This window comes from Dama dama, unplaced genomic scaffold, assembly GCF_033118175.1.
Source record: "Dama dama isolate Ldn47 unplaced genomic scaffold, ASM3311817v1 ptg000020l, whole genome shotgun sequence".
Classification (NCBI taxonomy): domain Eukaryota; kingdom Metazoa; phylum Chordata; class Mammalia; order Artiodactyla; family Cervidae; genus Dama; species Dama dama.
Window position 1 is genome coordinate 3,483,008 of NW_026870875.1, and position 5,708 is coordinate 3,488,715.

Here is a 5,708-nt window from a genome sequence, read left to right on the forward strand (position 1 = left end):
AAATATGAAGAGCTTCAAAAGGTGCCAAAAATGAGATGAGCATGAAACGGTCTGAAAATTACGAGGAGCATGAAGTGGTGTTGAAAAACATGAAGAGCCTCAAATGGTGTCAAATATATGAAGAGATTCAAAAGGTGTCAAAAATATGAGGAACATGAAACTTTCTAAAAATGGAGGAGCATGAAACGGTGTGGAAAAACATGAAGAGCCTGAAAAGGTGTGAAAAATATGAAGAGCTTCAAATAGTGTGAAAAATATGAAGAGGCTCAAAATATGTCAAGAATATGAGGAGCATGAAACGGTCTGAAAAATAGGAAGAGCATGATGTGGTGTTGAAAAACTTGAAGAGACTGAAAAGGTGTGAAAAATATGAAGAGCTTCAAAATGTGTCAAAATATGAGGAGCATGAAACGGTCTGAAAAATAGGAGGAGCATGAAGCGGTGTTCAAAAACATGAAGAGCGTGGAAAGGTGTGAAAAATATGAAGAGCCTCAAAACGTGTAAAATATATGCGGAGCATGAAATGGTCTGAAAAATAGGAGGAGCATGAAGCGGTGTTGAAAAACATGAAGAGCCTGAAAAGGTGTGAAAAATATGAAGAGCTTCAAAACGTGTCCAAAACATGAGGAGCGTTAAACGGACTGAAAAATAGGAGGAGCATGAAGCGGTTTTGAAAAAGGTGAAGAGCGTGATAAGGTGTGAAATATATGAAGAGTTTCAAAAGGTGACAAAAATATGAGGAACATGAAACGGTCTGAAAAATAGGAGGAGCATGAAGCGGTGTTCAAAAATATAAAGAGTCTGAAAAGGTGTGAAAAACATGAACAGCTTCAAAAGCTGTGAGAAATATGAAGAGCTTCAAAAGGTGCCAAAAATGAGATGAGCACGAAACGGTCTGAAAATTACGAGGAGCATGAAGTGGTGTTGAAAAACATGAAGAGCCTCAAATGGTGTCAAATAAATGAAGAGATTCAAAGGGTGTCAAAAATATGAGGAACATGAAACTTTCTAAAAATGGAGGAGCATGAAACGGTTTGGAAAACATGAAGACCTGAAAAGGTGTGAAAAATATGAAGAGATTCAAATAGTGTGAAAAATATGAAGAGGCTCAAAATATGTCAAGAATATGAGGAGCATGAAACGGTCTGAAAAATAGGAAGAGCATGATGTGGTGTTGAAAAACTTGAAGAGCCTGAAAAGGTGTGAAAAATATGAAGAGCTTCAAAATGTGTCAAAATATGAGGAGCATGAAACGGTCTGAAAAATAGGAGGAGCATGAAGCGGTGTTCAAAAACATGAAGAGCCTGGAAAGGTGTGAGAAATATAAAGAGCTTCAAAGGGTGTGAAAAATATGAGGAGCATAAAACGGTCTGAAAAATACGAGGAGCATGAAGTGGTGTTGAAAAACATGAAGAGCCTGAAAAGGTGTGAAAAATATGAAGAGCTTCAAAAGGTGTCAAAAATATGAGGAGCATGAAGCGATCTGAAAAATCAGAGGAGCATGAAGCGGTGTTGAAAAACATGAAGAGCCTGAAAACGTGTGAAAAATATGAAGAGCTTCAAAAGCTGTTAGAAATATGAAGAGCTTCAAAAGGTGTCAAAAATGAGATGAGCATGAAAAGGTCTGAAAAAATAGGAGGAGCATGAAGCGGTGTTCAAAAACGTGAAGAGCGTGGAAAGGTGTGCGAAATATGAGGAGCTTCAAAAGCTGTGAAAAATATGAGGAGCATGAAACGGTCTGAAAAACAGGAGGATCATGAAACGGGGTTCAAAAACATGAAGAGTCTGAAAAGGTATGAAAAATATGAAGAGCTTCAAAAGGTGTCAATAATATGAGGTGCATGAAACAGTGTGAAAAATAGGAGGAGCATAAAACGGTGTTGAAAAATATGAAGAGCATGACAGATGTGAAAAATCTGAAGAGCTTCTAAAGGTGTCAAAAATATGAGGAGCATGAAACGGTCTGAAAATAGGAGGAGCATGAAGCGGTGTTGAAAAACATGAAGAACATGAAAAGGTGTGAAAAAAATGAAGAGCTTCAAAAGGTGTGAAAAATATGAAGAGCTTCAAAAGGTGTCAAAAATGAGATGAGCATGAAACGGTCTGAAAAATGGCAGGAGCAAGAAGTGGCTTGAAAAACATGAAGAGCCTGAAAAGGTGTGAAATATATGAAGAGCTTCAAAATGAGTGAAAAATATGAAGAGCTTCAAAAGGTGTCAAAAATGAGATGAGCATGAAACGGTCTGAAAAATAGGAGGAGCATGAAGTGGTGTTGAAAAACGTGAAGAACATGAAAAAGTGTGAAAAATATGAAGAGCTTCAAAAGTTGTCAAAAATATGAGGAGCAGGAAACGGTCTGAAATACAAGAGCAGCATAAAACGGTGTTAAAAAACATGAAGAGCCTGAAAAGCTGTGAAAAATATGAAGAGCTTCAAAAGGTGTGAAAAATATGAGGAGCATGAAACCGTCTGAAAAACAGGAGGAACATGAAACGGTGTTTAAGACATGAAGTGTCTGAAAAGATGTGAAAAATATGAAGAGCTTCAAAAGGTGTCAAAATATGAGGAGCATGAAACGGTCGGAACAATAGGAGGAGCATGAAGTCGTGTTCAAAAACATGAAGAGAGTGAAAACGTGTGACAAACATGAAGAGCCTGAAAAGGTGTGAAAAATATGAAGAGCTTCAAAAGGTATCAAAAATATGTGGAGCATGAAACGATCTGAAAAATATGAGGAGCATGAAACGGTGTTCAAAAACATGAAGAGCCTGAAAACGTGTGAAAAACATGAAGAGCCTGAACAGGTGTGAAAATTATGAAGAGCTTCAAAAGGTGTCAAAAATATGAGGAGCATGAAACGGTCTGAAATATAGGAGGAGCATGAATCGGTGTTGAAAAACATGAAGAGCCTGAAAACGTGGGAAAAATATGAAGAGCTTCAAAAGGTGTGGAAAATATGAAGACTTTCAAAAGGTGTCAAAAATGAGATGAGCATGAAACGGTCTGAAAAATAGGAGGAGCATGAGGTGGTGTTGAAAAACATGAAGAGCCTGAAAAGGTGTGAATAAGATGAAGAGCTTCAAAAGGTGTCAGAAATATGAGGAGCATGAAACGGTCTGAAAAATAGGAGGATCATGCAGCGGTGTTGAAAAACATGAACAGCCTGAAAAGGCGTGAAAAATATGAAGAGCTTCAAAAGGTGTCAAAAATATGAGGAGCATGAAACGGTCTAAAAAATAGGAGGAGCATGAAGCGGTGTTCAAAAACATGAAGAGCCTGAAAAGGTGTGAATAAGATGAAGAGCTTCAAAAGGTGTCAGAAATATGAGGAGCATGAAACGGTCTGAAAAATAGGAGGATCATGCAGCGGTGTTGAAAAACATGAACAGCCTGAAAAGGCGTGAAAAATATGAAGAGCTTCAAAAGGTGTCAAAAATATGAGGAGCATGAAACGGTCTGAAAAATAGGAGGAGCATGAAGCGATGTTGAAAAACATGAAGAGCCTGTAATGGTGTGAAAAATATGAAGAGCTTCTAAAGGTGTGAAAAATATGGGGAGCTTCAAAAAGTTTCAAAAATAGAAAGAGGCTGAAACAGTCTGAAAAATAGGAGGAGCATGAAAAGTTGTTCAAAAACATGAAGAGCCTGAAAACCGCTAAAAAATATGAAGAGCTTCAAACGGTGTGAAATACATGAAGAGCATGAAACGGTCTGAAAAATAGGAGGAGCATGAAGTGGTGTACAAAACACTGAAGCGCCTGAAATGGTGTGAAAAATATGAAGACCTTCAAAAGATGTCAATAATATGAGGAGCATGAAACGGTCTGAAAAATGGAGGAGCACGAAGCGGTGTTCAAAAACATGAAGAGCTGGAAAAGGAATGCAAAATATGAAGAGCTTCAAAAGGTGTCAAAAATATGAGGAGCATGAAACGGTCTGAAATAGAGGAGGAGCATGAAGCAGTGTTGAAAAACATGAAGAGCCTGAAAAGGTGTGAGAAATATGAAGAGCTTCAAAAGGTGTCAAAATATGAGGAGCATGAAACGGTCTGAAAAAGAGGAAAAGCATGAATCCGTGTTCAAAAACATGAAGAGGCTGAAAAGGTGTGAAAAATACGAAGAGCTTAAAAAGGTGTGAAAAATATGAAGAGCTTCAAAAGGTGTTAAAAATGAGATGAGCATGAAACGATCTGAAAAATAGGCGGAGCATAAAGGGTGTTGAAAAAATTGAAGAGCCTGAAAGGTGTGAAAAATATGAAGAGCTTCAAAAATGTGGAAATTATGAAGAGCTTCAAAAGGTGGCAAAAATCTATTAGCTTGAAATGGTCTGAAAAATAGGAGGAGCATGAAGTGGTGCTGAAAAACATGAAGAGCCTGAAAAGGTGTGAAAAATATGAAGAGCTTCAAAAGGTGTCAAAAATATGAGGAGCATGAAACGGTCTGAAAAATAGGAGGAGCATGAAGCGGTTTTCAAAAACATGAAGTGCCTGAAAAGGTCTGAAAAATATGAAGAGCTTGAAAAGGTGTGAAATATATGAAGAGCTTCAAAAGGTGTCAAAAATGAGAGGAGCATGAAACGGTGTGAAAAATAGGAGGAGCATGAAGCGGTTTTAAAAAAAATGAAGAGGCTGAAAAGGTGTGAAATATATGAAGTGCTTCAAGAGGTGTCAAAAATATGAAGAGCATGAAGTGGTCTGAAAAATAGGAGGATCATGAAGCGGTGTTCAAAAACATGAAGAGCCTGAAAAGCTGTGAAAAATATGAAGAGCTTCAAAAGGTGTGAAAAATATGAGGAGCATGAAACGGTCTGAAAAATAGAAGCGGCATGAAATGGTGTTCAAAAACATGAAGAGCCTGAAAAGGTGTGAAAATTATGAAGAGCTTCAAAAGGTGTGAAATATATGAGGAGCATGAAACAGTCTGAAAAATAGGAGAAGCATGAAGTGGTGTTGAAAATCATGAAGAGCCTGAAAAGGTGTGAAAAATATGAAGAGTTTCAAAAGGTGTGAAATACATGAGGAGCATGAAACTCTCTGAAAAAAAGGAGGAGCATGTAGCGGTGTCAAAAACATGAAGAGCCTAAAAAGTTGTGAGAAATATGAAGAGCTTCAAAAGATGTGAAATACATGAGGAGCATGAAACTCTCTGAAAAATAGGAGGAGCATGAAGCGGTGTCAAAAACATGAAGAGCCTAAAAAGTTGTGAGAAATATGAAGAGCTTCAAAAGGTGTCAAAAATGAGATGAGCATGAAACGGTCTGAAAAATAGGAGGAGTATGAAGTGGTGTTGAAAAACATGAAGAGCCTAAAAAGTTGTGAAAAATATGAAAAGCTTCAAAAGGGGTCAAAAATGAGATGAGCATGAAACGGTCTGAAAAATAGGAGGATCATGTAACGCTGTTGAAAAACATGAAAAGCCTGAAAAGGTGTGAAAAATATGAGGAGCTTCAAAAGGTGTGAAAAATAAGAGGAGCATGAAACGGTCTGAAAAATAGGAGTAGCATGAAGCTGTGTTCAAAAACATGAAGAGCCTGAAAAGGTGTGAAAAATATGAGGAGGATGAAACGGTCTGAAAATTAGGAGGAGCATGAAGCGGTGTTCAAAAAAAAAAGAGCCTGAAAAGGTGTTAAAAATATGAAGAGCTTCAAAAGGTGTAAAAAATATGAGGAGCATGAAACGGTCTGAAATAGAGAAGCAGCATGAAACGGTGTT